Here is a 24,593-nt window from a genome sequence, read left to right on the forward strand (position 1 = left end):
GTTGTACGGTTCGTACGAAACGTTGATCGTAACGCAAAACTAGAGTAATACATATGTACGGAATATAGATTATGCCGTGCTTGTAGATGGCCGATAGAGCATGTCCACGTACTTGCGACGATAAGTTGAATTCCGGAAGTTCCTCGCCGGAACTCGAACTAATTTACAAGCGAAGTGATCTGTGCCACTCGAGCCATTAATTGCTATAATCTGATCGCGAGCAATCAATCGCGCTTCCATTTGCTTAACTCAAAACTGAACCTAAGCATTGAAGAAACTAGTATTTGTATTTACTTACACGAGTAAAGTTATTGGATTTAAATGAGAACTTTTCTTTGATTTTCTTTATTAATTCTTTATACTTTTGAAATCACACGTTCCTATACACATACACATACACACACATACATATGTATATATGATATTCCATTTTTCTTTTTTTAACAAAATTAATCGTTGCAGTTAATGTCTGTTAACTGTTTTACATTTTATACAATTTTTCGTTTAAATAGAATATAAAAGAATTGGATTACAAAGGATTAATTTTATTTTTATATATATATTTGAACGAAAGAGAGAGAGAAAGAGAGAGAGAGAGATTACTTCATAGAAACAATTCGTTTAAATTCGGAAATTATGTTCATATCCTTTGAATATATTAATACTAAGTATTAGTATTAAAGAAGTTGAATCTATGTAAATAAGAAAACTGGAGTTGACAATCGATCTGAATCATTCCTTCGATTAATAAACGATATAATGTATAATACATATGCTAATACTGATTAGAGTAGCCGAGGGAAGTCTTAAACACGTGCCTATCATAGCTAAAGGCTAATCTAACATCGATGGCGAGAGGTTCGTTTGGATCGAGTGTGTTACGATTACGTGATCGTCTACTGAAATGTCTCCTTGGTTATTACATTCAGGTTACAAGCTTGCAGAACGAGCAGTATTTCGGTAATTGCGTCGATCGTGTCTCTGTATTTCTCCCTCGTCTATCCCTTCTCTTTCTCTCTCTCTCTCTCTTCCACGATTACGCTTGTGGTGTCTATGGTCTAAGTACGTGCTTCCGTTTAAGCCATAATTAATTTGTTATCGTCTAATGGTATACACAGAGCATCGAGTAACATCGATGTAGTGGTTTCTGGCTCTAACCGGTTAACGTCGATACCGAACGTTGCTTTAATTATAGCTTTCATAGTTTACTTTAGTTAGTCATTAGTACACACATTTTGAAAGCCAATCTTAAACTTTTATTTAAAATTTTCTCTAATTTAATTCGTCTAGAGAATGAGAGAGATACAAAAAAAAAAAGAAAGCGAAAGAAAAACGTAAAATCATTTTTAATATTTTTTATTGCTTTCTTTTAATCCTTAATCGTAGATTTTTTTTCTTTCGCTCGTTAATGAAGTGGTCTGTTGATGTTTAGTCAACGAAATTAGGCGCAGTACTGTGCACGAAATTCAAAGTTAACTCGATAGCAGATACTATTTACTCGTTTGGTTTAACGATCCTTCTCTTCCGTTTCGAACAGACCAATTATCCTTGCATTAAGCGTGAAATCATTTCCTATATGTTATATTAATGGTGAAATTTCCATGATAATATGAATTTAAAGGAAAGAAAAAAAAAAGAAGTGAGATAGAAAAACATAAGTCGATGTTATTGCGTTGAAATTGATTGAAAAAGTACAATACGTTATCGAATTTTCTTCGAAAGACAGAGCTTTTTCTTTTATTTTTTCGAATCGTAAGCGTATTTGCCTTTGCAAATTGTGATTTTATTACAAGTGAAATAAAAAAAAGAAAAAATAAGAACGGATAACGATGTATCATGAAATCGATAGTTTAACGAACCACTTTTCTTTTTGAAATTCGTCAATTTCAAAGCCGGTAACGAAAATTTTTGGCATTTTTTTCATACGATTTATATATCACGAACAAATTTTCATAATACTCGATTTTTGAATGAGAAAGAGAGAGAGAAAGAGAGAGAGAGAAATTTGGATTTAAAATTCATCGACATTTGCACGTTCATTTGAGTACCGAATACATATGTACAATATATATATATGTACATCTCAGTTTATTTTATTGATCGTAATGAAACCCATATCAAAATAAGTAATAGTTAGGAAAAAAGTCAGAAAAACGTGGAAGAAGAAGAAGAAGAAGAAGAAACAAAAAAAAAAAGAAAGAAAGAAAGCAAAAAGAAAGAAGAAAAAATAGAAGGCGTTTTTAAACGCGTTCCCTCGTTATATCATCTCAGATTTCTTGTAGTATTTTTATGGAAATAAAAAATACACGGTCGCTTTACAATCATGATATTTTGATTGCTAACGTTTATGATTCTCATTGGAAATCGTTATGACGTGTAGTCGGCTCATAATTTTTCGCTTTAACAGGGAAATCACGCAGGGGCAAGTACAAACAGTAATTACTGCGGAATCGTGGAAACGTATATGCAGAGTTTACAAAGCAATTTTGTCGACAGGCATCAAACAATCAACGCGATCGAATCGAATATGGGGATTCTGTTTTTTTGCTAGTAACCTAGTAACAATTCACCGATTTGTCGATTTCGATGATGACCTAAACAATAATTCGACGGTTTATATTGCGAAATATTGTTTATAACTAAAAAAAGAAGAAAGAAAAAAAAACAGACAAAATCTTCTATTTACGATAAGTTCGTAGCGAAAAAGGAGATTACGATATAAATCTGTTAAAAGTGTTAAAGGAAATTTGTACGATTCGAAAAACATTGTATTGTAATATTTTTCGAAAATTAATAGTTTTTTTTTTTCTTTTACTTTCGTTTTTCTTTTCTTCATTTTTCCTTCCCTTTTACGTCACGATTGTTCTATATAACTTGGTTGAATAATTAAATTCTCTTATTTCTTACTCTCTGAAAGATACAAATGGAGAAAGAGAAAGAAAGAATGAAAGAAAGAGAGAGAGAGAGAGAAAGAGAGAGAAGGAGAGAAAGAGAAAGAAAGAGAGAGTGTTCTTTGAAGAAACAACCTATCGAGCATCTTTTCTTAAGGATTTTCTTGATTTTCTTTCCCCTTGTTTTCGCTTTTCCTTTTCTTCGAACGCTACTTTGAAACACTAACCGAGTCTTGTCATGCGACGGCCAACGCCCACTTTCGCAGAGAGTAACATAGAACCAGACGAAAGCTTGGGAATTCGATCAATAATCAGAGGCTAACCGGCCAATCGTTTCCCGCATATAAGTGCCTTTACCGATGTGCACACGTTTATAGAAAGAGCATGCCAATGCATACCTATGTGTGCGCGCGTGCACGTTTATCTCTTCCGTATGCTTTTCTCTTTGTACCGTGTCATATGTATAGGTGTATGTATGCCTAGTGTATGTTGGTAAGGTCCACGTATTCGAGTTGATATAGTGTCACATATGGGGTATTTATGTGTGTGCGTTTTATCCGGTAGCAAACGTGTGTATGAATGTGTGTGTGTGTGTGTATATGTATATGTGTGTGTGTGTATGCGTAATACTAGGAGTACAGCAGTCTGGCAAGCATCCGAATGATCCTTTAAAGCTTTCCCGAGCTTTCCGGGCACGACGCGTCTGCATAACACCACGAAGCTTTTCGATTTCGTCGGTCGAGTCTTTTTGTGGGAGAAAAGTGACACGAATCAAAGTGAAAATCTGGCTTTTTTTTTTTAAGGATCTTCTACTTCCAATAATAGGAATTTATCGTGGTGAACGTAGGAAATAATAATGTCAGATATACAGCCGGTGTTTTTTAACGATAATAATTATCAGTATCATTATTGATAACTATTAGATCGAATTGAATGATTAGATTAATAATCTTTCGTGTTTTATTTTATTCTCAAATTTCTCTATATTTCAAAGTTATTACCAGTTTGTTTCTTGATTTATAAATTAAGTTTTATACTATGCTAATTAATTGTACGTTATAACTGATCTGTTCTTTTTTTTTTTTTTTTTTTTCTTTTAATCCAATCAGATATTCTTTATTACGAAATAAAGAATGTTAGAGATGATTCAAGTTTCCTTTTAGATATTATATTTGTGATACTTGATACTAGATATATTATTTTTTTAGAAAATTATGTTACGTTATGTTAGATCTAATAAAGTGTCGCGTGTTAATGTCGAGATAATTACAAAAACGAGTTAACGTAGAGACCAAGGAGAATTGGCGAATTTCCAAAGGGACGATATCTCGAGAGAGCCATAAGGTTTTCTCAATTCTCTTGGTACGACGTATCTCAGTCTTCCGCGCCATTATTTACACGGGCTGCTTTTCTCGCAAAGGGAACGTGTACCTAGCTACTATCTACTTCGAATTCGGCTCGCGTTTCGCGGTAAACCTCCTCGTGTTCGACGTCACGTGAATTTACGAGTCAGTTCGCGAGCGTGTGAACGAAGATCGACTTTAGCTTCTTCTCGAACCGCCTTCGTCCTAGTAAATCACCGTAAGCGTCTCTTCTATCGGTGAGGATTTATCTTTCATGGCAGGAGAACGTTTAGTATAAAAGGTATAACCATGTAAAATAATATACATATCTATAAGTTTTCTCTTCTTTCTTTCTTTTTGTTTTTTTTTGTTTTTGTTTTTTTTTTTCGATATACCTGTATACGTTACAGATATATCTGTAACGTATGTGTAATTACGCTACATATCTGTAGTATTCCATTTAATAAAATATGCATCTTATTTTCCATGATATCTATGCAATTTGTTTCCCAATTTTTATTGAATAATTGGATTACATTCAATTAAATTTCTATTTTTTTGATGAACGTTAAAACGTAGATATACCGAACGTTTTTTATACCGAAAAAGTATATTTATTTAATCAGTTTATAAATTTTGAAATAACTTTTTATTTTTTAAAAATAATTTTTAACATCAGATTTATTCATATTGATTGTATACATCTTTTTTTTTCTTAACTGAAAGCTGTCAAATTGACAGATATATTAAACAATGCGAGTTTTTTCGTTTTGTAATATTCGTTCATATTATCACATCAATCAAAAATTAATAGAAATTGTTAAAAAAGAATGATATTTATGTTTTTTAATACTTAAAATCATGAAATCTAAAGTTAATTTTATAAATCCGTTATTAAAAATATAACTTTATTTTCTGAACGTTATTTTTAAATAATCACATTTTTTAAATCAAAACAAACGTAGATAAAATTTATCGATATAATATTCCGTAATACTTTTAAATGGTTAAGTTAGATTACATACATACATGCAAATATTCTTTATTTTTTTGTTCTTTTTTTTTTACATAGTTTTTAAAAAATCATCGGTGATTGGCGTTAACTAGACGTTTTGGAAAAAGTACGCCAAATTCAAATTTGTCAAATTTGCACGAACGATCAGTAAAAAATATGCCACTTTCGTTTGCATCTACTTCAATTAACGAGTCTAGATTCAAGTGAGCGTTCTCCCGATGAAAACGTAATTGAGAAACGCGCAAATGATTGCGGTTAGGTTGAAACGTAAGGAAGAGGAACGAAAAGGGAAACTGATGAAAGAGGGGAGGGATGGGCTTGAAATGGCATGGATACGATTTACCGCTTCCAAGATCACGACGAATCTGTCCTCTTCTAATTTTTCTTTCGTCTAATAAATTTCTTTACGAAAGAAAGAAAAGAAAATTATCGTTCGAAATGATAATTAATAATTTTTTTTTTTTTTAAAGAAGAAGGATAAATGGATGCCGATTGGTCGATAAACTTTGGAAAGAAAAAACAAATGATTATTTAATTTCTGTTTTCGATAAGTAACTTCTAAGCGAGCTTCTCCTTTTCTTTTCTTTTTTATTTTTCGAGTGAAACACTTCTATTAACGCGTTGATTGCCGTATATGAATATTATACATTTTAATATCCTAAAGGTTGCAGTTATATTGCCACTTTATTTATAATTTCGTTATATTATTCGTAACTCATAACAAAAATTGTTAATCAAGTTCTGTTTTAATTTTTTTTTTTGCGTTTCCTTTCTTTCTCGCTTGCTATCTTTTATTTAAATAATGCTTAAAAAGTACAATTTTATGAAAAAATAATATCTCATTAAATTGACAGAAATTTTCGTTAGACTTAATACATTTGAAAGGTTAAGTGTTGAGAGAGTGTAGCCCACTTTTGACTTTATCCTGTTATCCAGTTATGGATAACTCAAGCTAGGTTGAAGGAGAACGAAGAGAACGAATTAATATCAAAGATTATTATCGATCGCGAAGTTAATTCATTAAAAGCTACGGCATTTCCACGCGGCTTAACGTTCTTCCGTCCAATAAATTCGATATCGATTTACAATGATTCATTTATGCCCGATACCACCGTGGTCGCTGTCGTGGTTGTTGTCGCGCTCGTTGCTCGCGTTTAAAATGCGCCATTAATATATCGCGTTGGATATATACATTTAAAACAATCGAATATCTATCTCGACAGGATTATTTGTTCTCTTCTATTTCTTCTAAAATATATCGATTGTTTGGAAAACCATTGAAATTAAGTTATGATACCTCGTTCGATAGATCGAATGTTTTTTTTATCGTTGCGGATAATCGATTGAAAAAGGAAATGTAATAACGCAAAGAAATAATCTTTAATTATTGACATTAAATTGTTATATTAAATTAACAATTGAAAAATCATATTATCAGTGATATTGTTATTATTGTTATTAATTATTCTCTCGCAGGTCTCATTTGTTCTCTGAATTACGAGAAAAATTTTCGAAAATGGAAGAGGGATGCAAAGAATTTTTCATTTCAATTCGGTTACGATGATTCCCTAGTTCTCTGTTTATCTTTTTCTGTTCAATTTCGACGAATTCGTCTCATCAACTCTGTGGTTATTATGTAATCGGTAAATTCGTGCAGAATCAATCGTAATTACAGATTTTCACGGAGCTTGTGTACGTAATGGCGATAGAAGGGGAGAGATAGATAAAACCGCATTTGATTGAAAAGCTCTGAGAACCTATATTCGGAATAACGCAGGTTAACGACATAATCATTGCGAATGGATCGATTAAACGTGATTGTATCGATTTGTCGGAATTATTATTTTTTTATATTAATTCTTATTATGTTACTTTGAATACGAACATGTGTATATGTCTCTATCTTATTTAATTATTTTGCGATAAAAATCGCTATAATATAAAACTCACCATAAAATGAAATTAATAGCTTATTAATTTTTATTAATTATAGATTATAGTATAGACAAGTTTTTCAGAATGTATAATTTTTTACTAAACAAAAAATTAGATTATACGGGTGATTAAGAACGATTTATCGATGTTATATTTTCATCGAATTATTATCAAAAAGATATGATAGATATTTAATAATTACGCATATATACACACACATGTATACATACACATGTACACACACACAAACGGTATTTCTTTATTGACATAATTTGATAACCTTTCATTATTAATGTTATACCGATGCTAATGTTTACATAGTTCTATGTATTATTCGAAAATGTTGTCAACATCGAGAACTTCTGAATGGTTGAACGCCTGACCGCTAAGCCCTTCGTTAAGCATATTATTTGTTACTTCCTTTATAAACAAAACTCGCGGGCTTTGCTCAGCATTGACCTGAATAATATAGTCAGTTCGTGCTTGGATTTTGCAACGATCGGGGTGAATGTAACTGTCGAAAGTTTAACATGGTAAATTTTACAGGCACTCCTGCAAGCATTCATTAATAGTAATACGCTAGTATTATTAATTAATATAATAATTATTCAGTAATAAGTTTTGCTTGGGAAAATTGATATATATACATATATCATGTAATTTATCAAATATATTGTTTTTTTCTTATTTTTTCTATTTATTTTATTTTATATTATTTTATTTTCTTTTTTTTTTCTTTTTTAGACAACTCATAAAGATTTGGTTTCATTTTTCAATACCATTTTACTTCGTTGGTAAAATTATTGTCAATTAAAGTTTTTTATTTTAACTAATTTCTTATACCGCGTACGACAAAATAAATCTTAATGTCATAATCTTCAAAGAACGTTACGAGCTGAAGTAAGATAAGATGAGTAGCAGCAAAATGGCGATTCTCTTGAAGCTTGAATTACATGGATCGCGTTGCTCTTCGTCGCTGGTAATACCTGTGAAACGATAATGGATACGTTTTTGCTCGTTAAGACGAAAGTGAAGCGACGTTCTTATTAATGATTCCATCTTTTTAAGAAATGTCATAGCCGGGTGACGCTCGAACTTAATTATCTCGATAGTATGAATTTACGATTTATGAGAATCATTTATTTGTTTCTTTTTTCTTTTTATTTCATTTTTTTTGTCTATATGATTAGTGATTATTTGATCACACGTTAATAATACATACATATAATTAACGAGTAATAACGGATATTAAAATATTATTTATGAATCTTATTAATATTATCTTTTAAAAAGAAAGGTTATATTTATAGATTTTAAGATAATTAAATTTTTACGTTGACTTTACTTCGAAATTAAGTCAATGTTTAACCTATTATTATTACTATCATTATTATCATTATTATCATTAATACTACTATTATTATTATTATTATTATTGAATTTATTACATATTTAAAAAGAAGAAAACAATATCCATTATAGATATGCTATATTTACGATAATAAATATTCATATTGTAATGTTAAATATGTCTTGTCAAATTGATATTCAACGTTTCATGTGAACACGTGTTCGACGAATGCGTGAAATATTTTCCTCTTTCGTATTTCATCAACAATAACGACAACAACGACGACGACAATGATGACGACGACGACGACGACGACGACGACGACGATGACAATGGAAAACTCCATGTGAGCTTAAATACACCGCAACCAAGCAAAGTTAATTATCCGCCTATGTCCAAGAGCATCAAAGTACTTCCTTAACGCGTTAGTAGAATTAAACTACATCGGGAGAGTAACTTAGAGAAGATGTGGCTGTGCAGTTTCTCGAGAATAATCGTTTTCTCTGCGTATCCGTTCTGGCCACGGATAATTAAGTCATCCGTAGATTTTGCAGGCCGTTGGGCATCGGCCGATTACTCATACGATCATAATTCGTAATTCTACTATCTCGACCATTATCCTTCATATTGGGTTCTATGTAATGTCTTTGGAACTCTAGAAAACTATTTGCTTTTCTTAAATGATAAAAATAATAATTTTATTCTTCGAGCCGAATAATATCTTTCATTGTTACGTTTAATTAATAGAAGGATTAGGTTAACAGTTTAGAATATACAATTCCTAACAATAAATTTACTATGAATGATTTAGGGAATATCAACTATTCAACCGTGTTCCATGTGCCATCGATGTTTCGGTTTACCACGCCCTATAATCAATTGTACGTTGCCATAATTTCGAGTTCTAATTGTCGCGAACATACGATCGTTTCAATTACAATCAATAGCCATCTTGTAGAATGATTGCTCGAGCGTTAACTAGCTCGCGAACTCACCGTGTCCTAGGACATGGTATTCTGAAATTGATAATAAACAACGACGGAATCGACAAGATTTAGTCCGGCAAATAATGGTTTTCTCTCTTGTTACCAGCTGAATCCGGTAATTAAGTTTCCACGACTATTCTCCTGTTCTTGATCTGCCGATAATTATATGAACATTTAGAATGGTCCTGAATACGACGACGATCTGTCATAAAACTGAAAGAACTGGTAGAAAGAAAAAAAAAAAATATATTCTTTCTCGAACTTCATATTTATTAAAATAATAATTCTGTCATCGTAGAATTTTATTTCTTTAGAATATGATCAGCGTTAAAATCGAATTAAAAAATGAAAAATTATAATTATAGGAGATAAGTAATCGCTGATATTCAAAATTAATGTGTACATTTAATAAAATATAGTCTATGTATATATACAGTCTATGTATATAGATTCGATATACTATATTATTATATTTGATATTATATAACATGATACTACATATATAATATGATACTATTTGACACTTTGCCATTTTATACATTTCTACGATACAAGTGATAATCCTTCAATGCTTTTTAATAATCATTCACTCACACCTATATACATTTATACCAATATTAATACTTTGAATAATTCAAACTCATATTTAAAATATAGGTGTATTGTGACTCGTATCAATGCACTATTATTCATTTTATATATTGCCTTTAAAAGTAATACCCAAATATTTATTAATTATTATACTCGTCTATAAATACTATTTTACATGACTTTTTTTTTTATTTTACATAATAGTAACGAAGCTTTGTTAGAGATCTATAGAAATGTAGTTGGATTTTCTTGCTTAACCAAATCGAATCGTATTGAATTTCGGTAACAATATAAATTATACGAACTAGTCTCGTGTATTTTCAGTGCGGATAGCTCTTCGATGCAATACTCGTGTTACATACGAACGTATTTATCTACATATATACACGTAAATAGTAACGCGTAGGATATCGACGACAATGGGTCCGAACTAGAAACGAAGCTTTAACCCTATCAGAGTGATCGCTTTCTCCCTTGTTACAGGGCGCATCTCGGGTAATTAAGTTTCCTGTAGTTTTCACAGACCACTGGCCACGAGTATTCGGCTTCCAATTGCTGTAACTACCGGCCGCAACTCCGTTCCTATTCTCTTGCAACACATCGCCATTGCCGTTGCCGTTGCTGTTGCTGTTGCTACTGTTACTGATGCTAGTGGTAGTGCCGATGTTAGTACTTCTACCTAAAGATGGTTCCAACTACTTCACCGAGTTTAAATCTCATTTTGCCATAGGGGTCTTCCGTAGCCACAGAACAACAAGTAGAAGTCTGATCGGACGATCCTACCGTTAGAACTGAAAACGTCTTCCAATTTTCCTTTTCCTCTTCAAGCTTTATCCGATCCCTCTACTACTATTACTACTACTACTATTATTACTACCACCACTACTTCTACTATTACTACTACTACTATTACTACTATTACTACTACTATTCTTTGTTTTTTATCCATACTGTGTATTTTTCGTCCTTTATGCTTTCTTTGGTGGTTCTTTAGCTGCTCGAATCAACAAAATAATGTTTCCCATTGCCAACACGTATTTTACGATCGCCTGTGTTCGGCAGAAGCTACCGACTTTTTCTTACTTTCTCGATTTTCTACTTCTTTTATTCGTTCTTTCTTCTTTTGTTCATATCTTTTAGGATTGACATCGAATGTTGATTAGAATCTTCAACTCGATTCAAGATGTTTTAGATTGGTCGAATCAGATATTTCGTTAATCAACTCTTTCATGTTATTTTCCGATATTTCAAGTAATTTTAATTTCGTTTGGAATATAGGGTATATCTTGAAATGGTTTAAATTAGAATAAATTTTTTTTCTTATCTTTTTTCTTTCTTTTTTCTTTTTTTAGTTAGACTTCAAAGGTTGATTAGGATCTTCTGTCTTTGATCGACTATATTTCAGATTGGACAGATCAGATACTTCGTTAATTAACTCTTTCATGTTATTTTTCGATATTTCGAGTAATTTTAATTTCATTTGGAACATAGGATATGTCTTGAAATGTTTTAAATTAGATTAAAGTTTTTCTTTTTAATTTGACATCTTTTCTTTTTTTTCTTTTTTTTTTTTTGTAAATACTTCAAAGATTGCTCAGGATCTTCTGTTTGATCGGCTGTTTTCGATTGGACGAATTAGATACTTCTTTAATTAATCCTATATTTTAAAATGTTACAATTTAGAATAAACTTTTTGTTCTTATTTTGTCGTTATTCTTTTTTGTTTTTTTTTAGTTTAGTTTGAGATTGATTAGGATCTTCCGTTAAATCCGATTAAATTCTAGATTGATTTAATGAGATTGATTTGTTTCTTCTTCTTTCGTTTTTCATTGTTAACTTTTATAATAACACTTAGAATCTTTTGATATCTTGAATGATTATAATTTTATTTAGAATGAAGACGCGAAAGAATACATCGTTACATTATTTCAATAATGTTCAGATCCTTAATCTTTATGTTTAATATTTTTTCCCCGATATTTATGTTATATCGTGCATACTGCTCGGTGCATTTAGGAGAATATTCCTCGTTATAATCTCTGGGGATTTACGAGAATCGGGAATCGCGTCGGTTTACATCGTGAAATTCCATAGTCCGGTGGGATTATTGTGCGAACAGTAGAACTCTCGGAAAAGCGAGCAGACGTTCATGACATGTAACGGTTCAGTCGATGAACTATTTTAAATGTGTTTTCCCACATATTTTCTATACGCTCGTATACTACTTATCCTTTTTTTTGGTCATTGGAAAAGAAAGAAGAAGAAAAAGAAGAAAAAATGAAGCAGAAGAAGAAGAAGAAGAAGAAGAAAAAGTGAAGCAGAGGAAGAAGAAGAAGAAGAAAAAAAGAAGAAGGAGAAGAAAAAGAAAAAAATAAAAAGAAAAAAAATAAAGCAGTAGAAGAAGAAAAAGAAGAAGGAAAAAAAAATGAAGCAGTAGAAGAGTAAGAAAAAGAAAAGTAGAGACAGGCATTAAAGATAAGACGAAGACGCGGCGTATCTCGGCAACGAGTCCGTAGATGCATCAACTGAGTACCGTTAGTGGTGGTGGTAGTGCACCTGTATATCTCAGAAGCGCTGCTGCCGTAGCTATCGATTTTCACGTAAAACTTGCGGAAAGTGCATCCACATGTGTGTACCTCTACGTATGTACGTAAGTACATAGTATAATACGTACGTACGTTGCATATATGCCGCGTACCTTTTTTTTCCCCCTTTCTTTCTTCCTTTCTCTTTTCATTGAAACGTTTGATGAACGTTTGGTGTTAAGAAAGGAAAAAGAGAGAGAGAGAGAGAGAGAGAGAGAGAGAGAGAGAGAGAGAGAGAGAAAGCTTTCTTTCTCATTGATCGTATCTCATGGTAATTAGTGCAATCATGAGAGAGAAGTACCTTACTAGGTTCGTTATAAAAAGAGAGAGAATTTACGTTGACCTCAAAATCTCGTGCGAATCGATGTTATCATCATCGTAATGTCCCTATATATTTGCGTTTTCACAATCGTTCGGTAGGAACGCCATTATGTACTTTAATCTTTTCATCGACAAAATTTATTTCACCGCTCACGCCTAACTCGTCTACCGTAACAAACTTCGTTGGCTTACCTCCGGGGTCACGTCTTTTCGTCTCCCCTCCGTGTTTCCGTTAAATCGTCTACGGACAATTGCGAGCTTAGCGCGTTTCGTGTTCCGTACGGAGAAAAAGGGCTTGCGACCGACTTGCGAAGAATTGAAAAGAGAATTTCCTTTCTCTTTTTGTCTTTCTCTTCTTCTTTTTCTTCCTCTTTTTTTCTCTCTTTTTTTTTTTCTATTTCTTTCTAATGTAAGCTTTTTCTTCCTTCTTCTTTTCTCTCTCTCTCTCTCTCTCTCTCCCTCTTTTCGAATTTCTTTTTTTTCTCCTTTTTCTTCTTTCTTTTCCCTTTTTTTATGTTTACGTCCGGGAAACGCGCATACCGGAAGACCTCCTACTAACTTTCCGTGCGTTTTGTATTACTGCGAGCCTTCGAGCGGTATCGCGAAACAGCGCGAGCAAGCAGCGCGTACTCATTTTTTCTTTTCGAGCTCGTTTCATACCTGGCATCGAACAAGAAGTTCGTTTTTTCTGCGATCTCTAAAGACGAATTTTATGCCAAGTCATGAAAAATTTCGAGTGGTCCTTTATTTCCCAACGAAAATTCATGAAGAAATTCTTTTCTTTGAATTTTCGCAATTAAAAAGCGTTCTTATTTAAAGAAAAGATTTATATGTGTATATATATATACATACGCACATACACACACACACATATATATATAGATATATGTATATGTATATATTTATGTGTTCAGTCAAAATCTTTTTCTATGATTGTAAAATTTTATATGAGATTGCAATTAATTTTTTTTTGAAATTTATGATATTAGGAAGAACTTTATTTTGATTTATAATAATAGCAAAAGAAATAATTTAGACAGTTTTGAATTTGTCTTGATCTATTTTAGAAATTTGATATAAAAAAATAAATCAGATAGATTTTTAAAGAAATATCAATGATCTTTATTCGAACGGTCAGATATTCTTTTTCCAAAAGTTTTTTCTCTTACCAAAGGAATAACCGGAATATATATAAATATTTCGAATATTAAATGTTAATATTAAATATTTCGAATTTTAGATAGTAAATATATATATATACATAAATATGCTTTTTATTTCTCTTGAAACGTTTTCCGTATAGCATTGAGAACATACAGATCAAAAGCATGTAATATAATGTCGAATGCGCGTCAGCCTATCATAAATATATTCAGAGATGTTCTTATCGAATCGGATCACGATGTGAAACTTCTTTGCATAGGTATCAAATATTGCAATCTGATTTTCGTATCGATGCAGGATGACGTGTATATCGACTTATCTTGTATCGCTTGGAATAATTTACGGAGTAACTCTAACCGTTCGATCGATGAATAAATTACATGTTGTGTGATCGCATTTGTGTACATGTTTGTACATCTCTGAACGTAATACGCGATACGCAATGAGAATAATGTTTAATTCCTTATTCTATCGATAGAGTTAAAAATCTAACAGTCCAATAATATCAAAAATAATTAGAATTTATTAAATGGATACACAAATTTAAATATGTGTGTATGTGTATCTATAACTGTCTAAATGATTTTGAATTTCAAATATGCAATATTAAAAAATAAGAAATCTTGAAACCTAAATTCACGACTAATATCGGCTTGATCTGACTTTTAAATTCATGATGATAGTATATTCAAAAGTTAACAATAATACAAAAATGTATAATCGACAGAGATAATTAAAATTCGGTAGAAATATATGAAGTTTAATATTGATCGTTAAATCAAATTATAAATGAATTCTTTATCAGCAGGAATAAGTGGATTCAGTATTATTTTCAATTATGTCGTTGAAAATGATGAACGTATTTATGACTTATCCATCTATCTGTTTGTCTCTCTCTCTCTCTCTCTCTCTCTCTTTCTCTCTCTCTCTCTCTCTCTCTTATGTCTCTCTTTGTGCGAGTCATCGTGCCAATCTATTGCACGAATTTCGCAGAGTATAAGGGAAAACGCGCTTTCGCGTTCACCGACGCGTTGATCCGTATGGAACAAGGCGTGCAGCAATGCGGTAGCATTTAAGTAAATTGCTGCCCACAGCAATAATCAGCCAGTTGGTAGCAGTAGTGTTTCTAGTGGCGCCATTGCACCCGCCGTCCGATCGAATCCTCCTCGTTGATTTCGGTGGGCTGTCCTTGTATGTTTAATTGATTAGCTTTGCTAACGGTTGCTGCCCGTAATACCGTTGCTGACAACGCATCGTCTACCTGCGTACAATCGAAGAGAGAGAGAGAGAGAGAGAGAGAAACAGAAAAGCTTCGCTTCGGGTTACGTTTCTGATTATTAGAGCTCGATTATAACTTGTCTTGTAATATTATTAATGTCATGAATTTTTCTGCTCAGCCATTATATAATATATCTTTTCTGTTTCATGCGAATATGAAAAAGAAATTTTCTCGTTATGTTTGTTAAACGAACCATAGCTTTTTATCTATGATTCCCATTTAATTGGATCGTCTGTTCTCTTTTTCGTTCTGTTGTTATTTCTTTTTGTTTTTATTTGATTTGATTTGATTTTTTTCTTTCTTCTTTTCTCCCCATCGCACGAAGGCAACAACAAGTGTTTTTAATGGATTCAATTATGGAATGTTTAACGTGACTCACGTGCGACGCATCCGAACGGATACATTCTTGACAAGACAAGAGAAGAGAAAAAGGATAGAGAAAAAAGTAACTACTTCATCGAAGAGGATCGTTCGTTGGAAAAAGTCGAGAGAAAAATAGTGCTGATGTGTGTTCATCGCGTTTGTGATTGAAACGTATACACATTTTTATGTATCTTTGTGTTATAGGGTAGAATTGCCAAATGCATACAGGTCGTCTAATTCATATCTCATTTATTTTGTATTTTTTAATGTAAACGATATCTGATGGTAAATACACACACATATATATATACACACACACACATATATATATATATATATCTATAAAATAAATAAAGAAAGGTACTTATCTATGAATTAAGAATTTATTCTACGTATTGTATCTATTTAAATTATTATTTTATTTCACGCTTGTTAATAATATAAACATTTTAAAGAAATCTATCGATGTCGTTTTCTAAATAATTTATATATATTACAATATCTTTATGAAAAACTGTATATTACTGTAATTCAGAAGAGAGAACGAGGAGAGAAGAAGGATAAAAAAGAAGAATAAGAAGAGGAAGAGGAAGAAGAGGAAAATATTTGTTTGTAATTTTCCTCGTCCGGCATACATAACCGAGTTGTGAATGATTGGATAGAATCGTGACACGTGGACAAACTACGAATTATGGAAACTGAAAGGAAATTCGTTGGGTTTGAATACGCGAATACACTAGGATAATAATTAAATCAACGATTAAATTGAAATTTACATGAGAAAGATAGATAGATATGAATAGAGAGAAAGAGAGAGAGAGAGAGAGAGAGAGAGAGAGAGAGAGAGAGAGGGAGAGAGAGAGAGTGTTCATTTAATGAACGATATCTTATTAATCCATTAATATGTAAGCCACTTGAATTTTCACTTTCTCTCTCTCTCTCTCTCTCTCTCTCTCTTTCTTCTCTCTCTCTTTCTCTCTTTCTTTCTCTATACCTCAGGATTTTTTCTTTTTTTATTTCTATCTTTATTTTTATCTTTTGCACTCGTTACACTTACCGATAACCATCGTAGTATTGTTCACAAAGAATGAATTATCCTCGTGAACACGTCAAATACACGTCTGTCAGCAAATTACATTTAATCCTTTCCGTCATTGTCGGATAAAACTGGTGTCCGCCTATTATATCGTTTCACGTTTTTTCTCTCGTGAAAGATGAGTGATACGATTCGTGGATGTTAACGGTCGTTTATTTATTGTTTGTGTCTCTTTTCTAGTCTTTTTTCTCTCTGTTTTTTTTTTTCTTTTCTTTCCTTCATTTCAATAGATTTATTCAAACGAATGTGTTGGCATTATAAGGAGATATACTATGTGAATCATTAGGTGTTGATTATTTTCATTTCTTTTTCTTTATTTTTTTTTTTTTTTAACTAATATTTTAAAATCAATATTTGAAAATGAGTTAATCGAGATTTAATTACGAGACTTCTTTTTTTCTTTTTTTTTTTTTTTTTAATATTTTTCTCTTAATCGGGGAGCGATCGTAACTTTTGGAAATGAAACATGGAAATGAAATTTTTTAATTATGTTTGAAGTTCTGCACGAACATTGTGACAGTTTTTTTTTTTTTCGAATATGCGTGTAAATGCATACGACTTTAGCAACAAAAACTTCCGACTATAGCAACAAATTAACTGGACCAAATATAACTAAATTTTAAAAACAGTTCGCGTATATTTGCGGCGAGTGTTGTTTAATATTTCAGATTTATCGATTGTGGAAATTTTCAAAATGAATCTCGATTATATAAACTGTTATGTGAACGATTAATGTAATGGTCAAATTTAACATTATTGAATTTTTACGGAGTATTCCTGGAACGTATAAAAAAGTTTTGTTTAAAGTTTCAAACAAATTAATAAATTATTTTCAAAACGATAAAAGTTGAATCCATTATAAAAATTTTGTAAATTTTACGAAATAGTTAAATCAATTCTATTGATTTTCCTAACAACAGCCTTTTAGAATAATATGTTGACAAAATGTGTTGAAAAAAAGTTAATACAGATTAATTAAGAAAATTGTTGACTTCAACGAGACAGATAATAGTTTTGTGTTTTGTGTTGTTGAATAGTTGTTCTTTTTTTTTTTTTTGTTTTTTTATTTATCTTGTTAACACACGTTATATCGGATATATCTGGACATCGACGTTGATCGTAAAGCGAGATTTCAAACGAAAGTATTCATCTCGTTCGTTCATCGGCGCGTCGCGAACTCGTTACGGTTGTAATTCAATTAAATCCGTATAAATTGGATCAAAGTTAAATTAGAATTCGTCGTCCATCAAATTTTAGTTGCCAAACTCTGTTACTCTCGAGTACTGGCTGCTTTTTCTTTGCCCATTGGAGGAATAAGAGTAGAAGTAGGAGGAAGAGGAAGTGGAACGGATCGGTTAAAATACGTTAGTAAAAGCGAATGTACGCTAAAAGAGTTGAAGGAAAGAGAAAGAGAAAGAAAAAGAGAGAGAGAGAGAAAGAAGAAAAGTCCTGCGCAAAATGAAAACTCGTTGGCCGAGGTGAAGGCAGTATAATCGAGAGAGAGAGAGAGAGAGAGAGAGAGAGAGAGAGAGAGAGAGAGAGACAGGTGGCGGGTTAATTTGCTAATGAATTTTAAAAAGAGTCGAGGAGTTGGCGCGCTCTCTCATGTCGCGTTCTTTCATACCCTTTCTTTCTCTCTCTTCTGTCTCTTTATATATGTATATATATTTCCCTTTCTCTCTCTCTCTTCTGTCTCTTTATATATGTATATATATTTCCCTTTCTCTCTCTCTCTCTCTCTTCCTCTTTTCATCATAATAATTTGATTTTACCAAGCTCGACGACGCGAACATGGTTTTGTTTACTTTCGGATATTAACGAGAAAAGAATGAAGCGAAGAGGAAGAAAAAGAAATAAAAAAAATAGATAGAATGAGTGACAATGTATAACCAAGAAAGTAGTAGAGAAGGAAAGGGCAAGTGTTTGAATAAATGAAAAATTTTTGAAAATCGAAGAAGAGGAATGTGATTTGTGAAACGTCCGTATATAATTCAAAGAGAAAAATTGATACGTAAGTCTTTGGTAAAGTTTTTTTTCTTAAAAAAGGCAAAGAGGGAAAAGATTCTAAGGAAAGATTAATACCAAAAGTTTCTATTAAAACTCTATGTATGCCTCGTGGCTAATACGTCCCTTCACAATATATTTTTTTTTTATCCCTCCGTCGAAATGTTCCATTCGCTGGTTTCTCGTTTTTCTTTTCTTCCTTTCATTTCTTTTTTTTTTTTTATTGAGGGTTAGGAAGATCGTGACGAATGAAATTTTCGAAGAAAAGTTTATAGGGGGAAACTTTTTCGCGTTTTTCCTCCCTCCTTCTTCTACAGATCTTACTGTCTTCCTCGTTCAATGAAAATTTTTCACATGATATCGTGAAAATTAGTTATGTGTCTTTTTGAAATCGAGGATTACTTATTTTATTGAATCATAACTCATCGATGAAATAAAGATTTGAATTCAATACGAACAAAGGAAAATAAAATAGATATCAAAATAATTATATCGATCGTTAAAAGTAAAAACAAAAGTAATCAATAATAATTAAATTAATCATTGACGTGCTCATTATTAATATATTAATAATTTATAACTATATTATATACGTAAATAATATGGTATTATAAATAATTTAATATGGTACATATAACTTATTATATCATTAATTTATCATTATATAATTTTATATTAAAACAAAATTCTACCTTAATAGAATACTAGTACTACTCTGATCTTTTGGTATTAGTATACTAAATAAGTATATCTAAATAAGTATATTATTATTTAGCATACCGTACTATTTAATATTTAGTATACTTAACATATTAAAGTTACCATTAATTTATTAAAAAGTATTTCAGTAGTATTAATAAATTTTTATGCTTAACGAACATTAACCCTCGGATATAAATTAAAAATAAACTTTACGAAAACAAATATACAAATATCAATGATCGAAATAAAAATAGATATCCTACGTAATCAACTTCAATATATAATTCATAAATTATTATTATTCTTTTTCATTCTTTTTTTTATTTTATTTTTTCCTTGAATATCGTTTGATTATTATCTTCGTGCTGTAGTCTATATCTCTCAACATGCTCGTCCAACCCTGGAATTTTTCTTACCCTTTGGCATCGGTCGATCCCCTTTTGCCTTCATCCTTGCCTTATTCCGTAGACACACACATACATAAACATATACATACACATATACATACACATCCGTGCACCTATATACATACTTGTGTTTACTCGGTCGAGCTTCTCCTTTCGTTCTCTCCAGTTTCTCCTTTTTGTTGTTCTGCATCTCTCTTTCTCTCTTTCTCTCTCTCCTCTTTTTCCGTGGCAACGTAGCGTGGAGAATCCGCGTAGCAAGCGACATCATTCCAGCCGATTTGACGTTCGACGAACATCTTGTGATCGAAATGTTAAAGCTGCTAGAGAAGATAGTTCTCTCTCTCTCTCTCACTCTCTCTCTCTCTTTCTCTTTCTCTCTTGCTTTCGTAATTAGGCAATGGGTTAATTAGCGAGTAGTCATGCAGATCGTTTCTATTGATGCAGCTTTTCTTTCTTTTAATTTCTCTCTCCTTCTCCTTCTTTCCTCTCTCTTTCTCTCTCTCTCTCTCTCTCTCTGTTTTTCTCCTTTATATATTCCTTCGTATAAATCATAACGCTTATTAATCCCTTCATTTTGTTTTTATCAATCATTTTCATCTGTTTGAGGAACAGAAACAAAAATCTTAAGGTATCGAAAAGAAAAGAGAAGGAAAAACAATAGTGAAAAATTGATTTCTTCCTGTACGTGTGTATGTGTGCGCGTATTTTTTTTTCTTTCCTTTCTTTCTTTCTAGTCGCCCAAAATTGTCCCGAATCTCGTAAACTTTTTCTATTTTTTTGTTTTGTTTTGTTTTTCTTTTATCTCGTTCGAACGATACGAGATCATGTTTCCCGGTGTCGTGCTCAATTCGTCGATTTATTTGAAGTGTTCGATGACAGACAGAAAGGATATATATATATATATATATATATATATATATATATCGAGAATCTCGAATGAAAACTGATCGACACTCAGTTTCTATAACGTACGACCCCCAAGTATTTTTCCAATATTTAAATACTCTCTCAGTTCGGCCGAATTTGATCGACCCTTTACATTGCGAGCGTGTTATACTTCTACCGTATCACCTAGGTCTTTTTCTATCTATCTGTCTATCTATCTATTTATCTATCTATATATCTACTTTCACATGCTTTTATATTTCTAACGTTTGTTTTTATTTTGAAAAGAAAAGAAGATCGACAGTGCAATTACGGACTTAATACTTTATTACTTTTTCACATTTTTTATTTCGGTCTTTGCAATTTAAATAATACATTTTAAAATTGATCGATACTTATTCAAACATCTTAAGAGATTAGAGACAAGAGAGTTTTGCTCGTGCATATATCCGCTACGTCAATCCCAATCTCCATTCAATATACATATAATAACGTGCTCACGTCGATCGTTATAAATATTTAACAGGGTCGAATCATCATTCTCGACTCGTTGAGGAGGATGATAATCGCCGTGGTAATTTCTTAAGACTCAACTTTACTTAACTAGCGATGGAGTCGGTCTCTTTCTCTCTCTCTCTCTCTCTCTCTCTCCTCTCTCTCTTTCGTTCGAAATGCTAATTCTAACGTCGTGCCTCCCGCAAGTTCAGAGTACGTTCAGAGAACTTACTTGTTTTAATGCTACGCGGTGCTGAGTTGACCTCCTGTAGGATCTACAGGGAGAATAACTACGTCTTTACAAACTATTTGCATAAGAAACGACATTGGTTTTAAACGAAATAAAAAGATATAAAAGGAATGAGAAATAGGGAAGATATGATATTTTAATGAAATTAATCTTTATTCGTACGATAATCCAATTTTTTTTTTCCTTACGTTGCTGTGCTGTTCTAGAGAAAATTTATATAACATGTGAAAATTATATACTGGCTTATAAAATATTAATCTTTAATATTAAATATGAATTATAAACTAACATATATTAATCCTTAATATTAATCTTTAATAAATTAGCTAACACTTAATTTGCAATTTTTTAACATTTTATTAAAAAAAAAAAAAAGAGAAAAAAAATGGTTCGTAAAACTTTGAGGTTGTATAATATTATACAATATTTGTATACGTACATTATGTAGGACGTGTATGTGTTAGAATTATCAGCTATATTATTTATGACTTCTTCTTCAAGTAATTTCCTGAAATAGAAAATAGAATTTTAACCTCCTTCGAGATCATTATATTATATAGTATTTTTTTTATCTTGTTCATTGGAATATTGAACAAAATTAATGAAGAATAATATTTCCACAAGGTAATCGGTATTTCTTATTGTAAAACGATTGTAAATAATATATATTTTAATTCAAGAAATAAGAATTACAAATTGTCATAAACTTATTAATTACGATTGAATAGTACAACAATGTTGACGTACACATGCGCAACCTTTAGATATCTACAGTACTTTCTCCTAAGAGTCACGTCCCTATTGGGTATATCTGTTCATGGGAATTTTTTGGATAATCGGTAAGAAAACAAGTAAATAAAAAACATTGCCATTTTTGTCCGAATTTTGGAATTATTATTAAAGTACTTAGTTTTCGATAATCTGTCGAGCCAGTATCCTTCAAATATCAATGCAATACTCATAGTCATCAGGACAAAGTATCACGCATGAGATAAGTTAAACATTTTGTACGAATTATCCTGACACATCCATTATCAATAAAAATATTGCTTTCCTGTTTCAGGTACATTTTACTTAAATTTACTCCCTTTTCATTTTCCTTTTTTAAATAATTAATGCCTTTGTGAATAGTTTGAGAGAAATCTACAGATAGTTGCATCCAAGCATTTGCATTCACCAATAAGACGGTCGAATTTTACAAATATCAATGGCCATCCCTCAAACGAAGGTATCCAGAACAATCTAAATAATAGTAATAGTCAACCTACATCCTTCAGACTCGCAACATCCAGATCTCCGAATCTTATTAGATTATTGGTTATCACTTCTAAGAAATAGCCAATATCACTAACTACATGTCACTACACAAAAACACATCGACAATTGTATCGTACTTCGACGGATATACTGTGATAATTACAATTCATACTATATTTATTATTTTGCATTTATCTCACGAGTTCCACGGAATCCTTCAAAAGAATTCGCCTTCTTCCATTAATTTGCGGGAATGCGGTGAGTGATATTTTGTTGATGGCCTACAACGATATTTTAATCTAATATCGCCGTCCTTATTCATCGTGATCAGTGAGTCTATAACTCTGACGATTAGGAAGAGACAGGGAAAATTCTCCATGCAAATCGACTAACATTGGTGGTCCAGTACGAGACGTGTATCTAGAAATGTTCTCGAAGTTGCATCCTATACGACGTAACAAACTATAAATTACTAATCACAAATTGTGACGAAAAAATGAAATAAAATATATATACGAATACGCGATATGAAAATTACTTAGAGATATAAAGGATTAAAAAATATCATCAACTCTTTTTGAATATCTTAATTTCGAAATAATCGACAAATAAATTTTCAAAGAAGATTGAATAGAAATCAATGATGTATTTTATGTATAATATGTCGCATTATTCGTAGCATGAGCGACGTACAAGGGTAGGAGGAGGAAAACCATCTTGATTAAGACTCACGACTCGAGTTTCGTGAGTTGAGAAACTCTGTCTTGATACTAAAACGTTTATGAGGAGAAGCCCAATGAGAAAACGGGGGAGAAGGAGGAGGAGGAGAAGGAGGAGGAGGAGGAGTAAGAAGATGACACGGATAGAAGAGTCTGAGAGAGAAAAAAAAAGAGATCGTCAAAATAAGATTACTCTTTTGAACATAGATATATTACGTACGCAGAATACAATAGCTTCGACGATTGAGAACTAACAAAAAGAAAATGCTTTCGTCGATTGCAAAGGAGAAAAAAGCAAAGCGTATTGAGGCGGAACAAGAAAGTAGGTGGATCATAGAAAGTGGAAAGAGGAAGTATGTATTACGAAAATGGTCTATGATAAAAGGTAGAAAAGTATAGAAAAGAGATGGATATATATACATATATATATACATATATATATATATATATAGATATATATATATATATATAGATATATATACATATATATATATATATATGTGTATATATATATACGTATGTATCAGTGAAATCGAAGTTGAAAAAAGGAGTCTATTGAGGTGGTGTGTCAAAGGATTGGATTAATTTGGCGCCAAACGCAATTGAAACTTTTCTACTTCTATTATCTAATTTATCTTTGTTAAAGATATTAGTAATGTTATATATATATATATATATATATATATTTATATGTAAAAATATATATATAAAATCTATATATATATAATATAAAATAAATATATATATAATATAAAATATATATATATAAAATATATATATATATATATATTATTATGTAAAAAACGAAAGAAAGAATATTGAAATAATACATATATATATATATATATATATATATATATATATATATATATATATATTTTAATTCCCCTCTTTTCTTTATCTTTTTGTATCTCATTGTAGGTTTTTTAATATTTAAACTACAAAAGTATTAAA

At 31.4% G+C, this 24,593-nt stretch overlaps 1 protein-coding gene across 1 annotated transcript in view; it reads left to right on the plus strand.

Moving 5' to 3' along the window:
• nAChRalpha1 (nicotinic acetylcholine receptor alpha1) overlaps positions 1 to 24,593 on the plus strand; it is a 121,662-nt gene that overhangs the window by 52,565 nt on the left and 44,504 nt on the right. The gene's annotated exons all lie outside the window — the stretch shown is intronic.

The sequence above is a fragment of the Vespa mandarinia genome, chromosome 12 (assembly GCF_050613455.1).
Source record: "Vespa mandarinia isolate Hongniang chromosome 12, ASM5061345v1, whole genome shotgun sequence".
In the NCBI taxonomy this organism is placed as follows: Eukaryota; Metazoa; Arthropoda; class Insecta; order Hymenoptera; family Vespidae; genus Vespa; species Vespa mandarinia.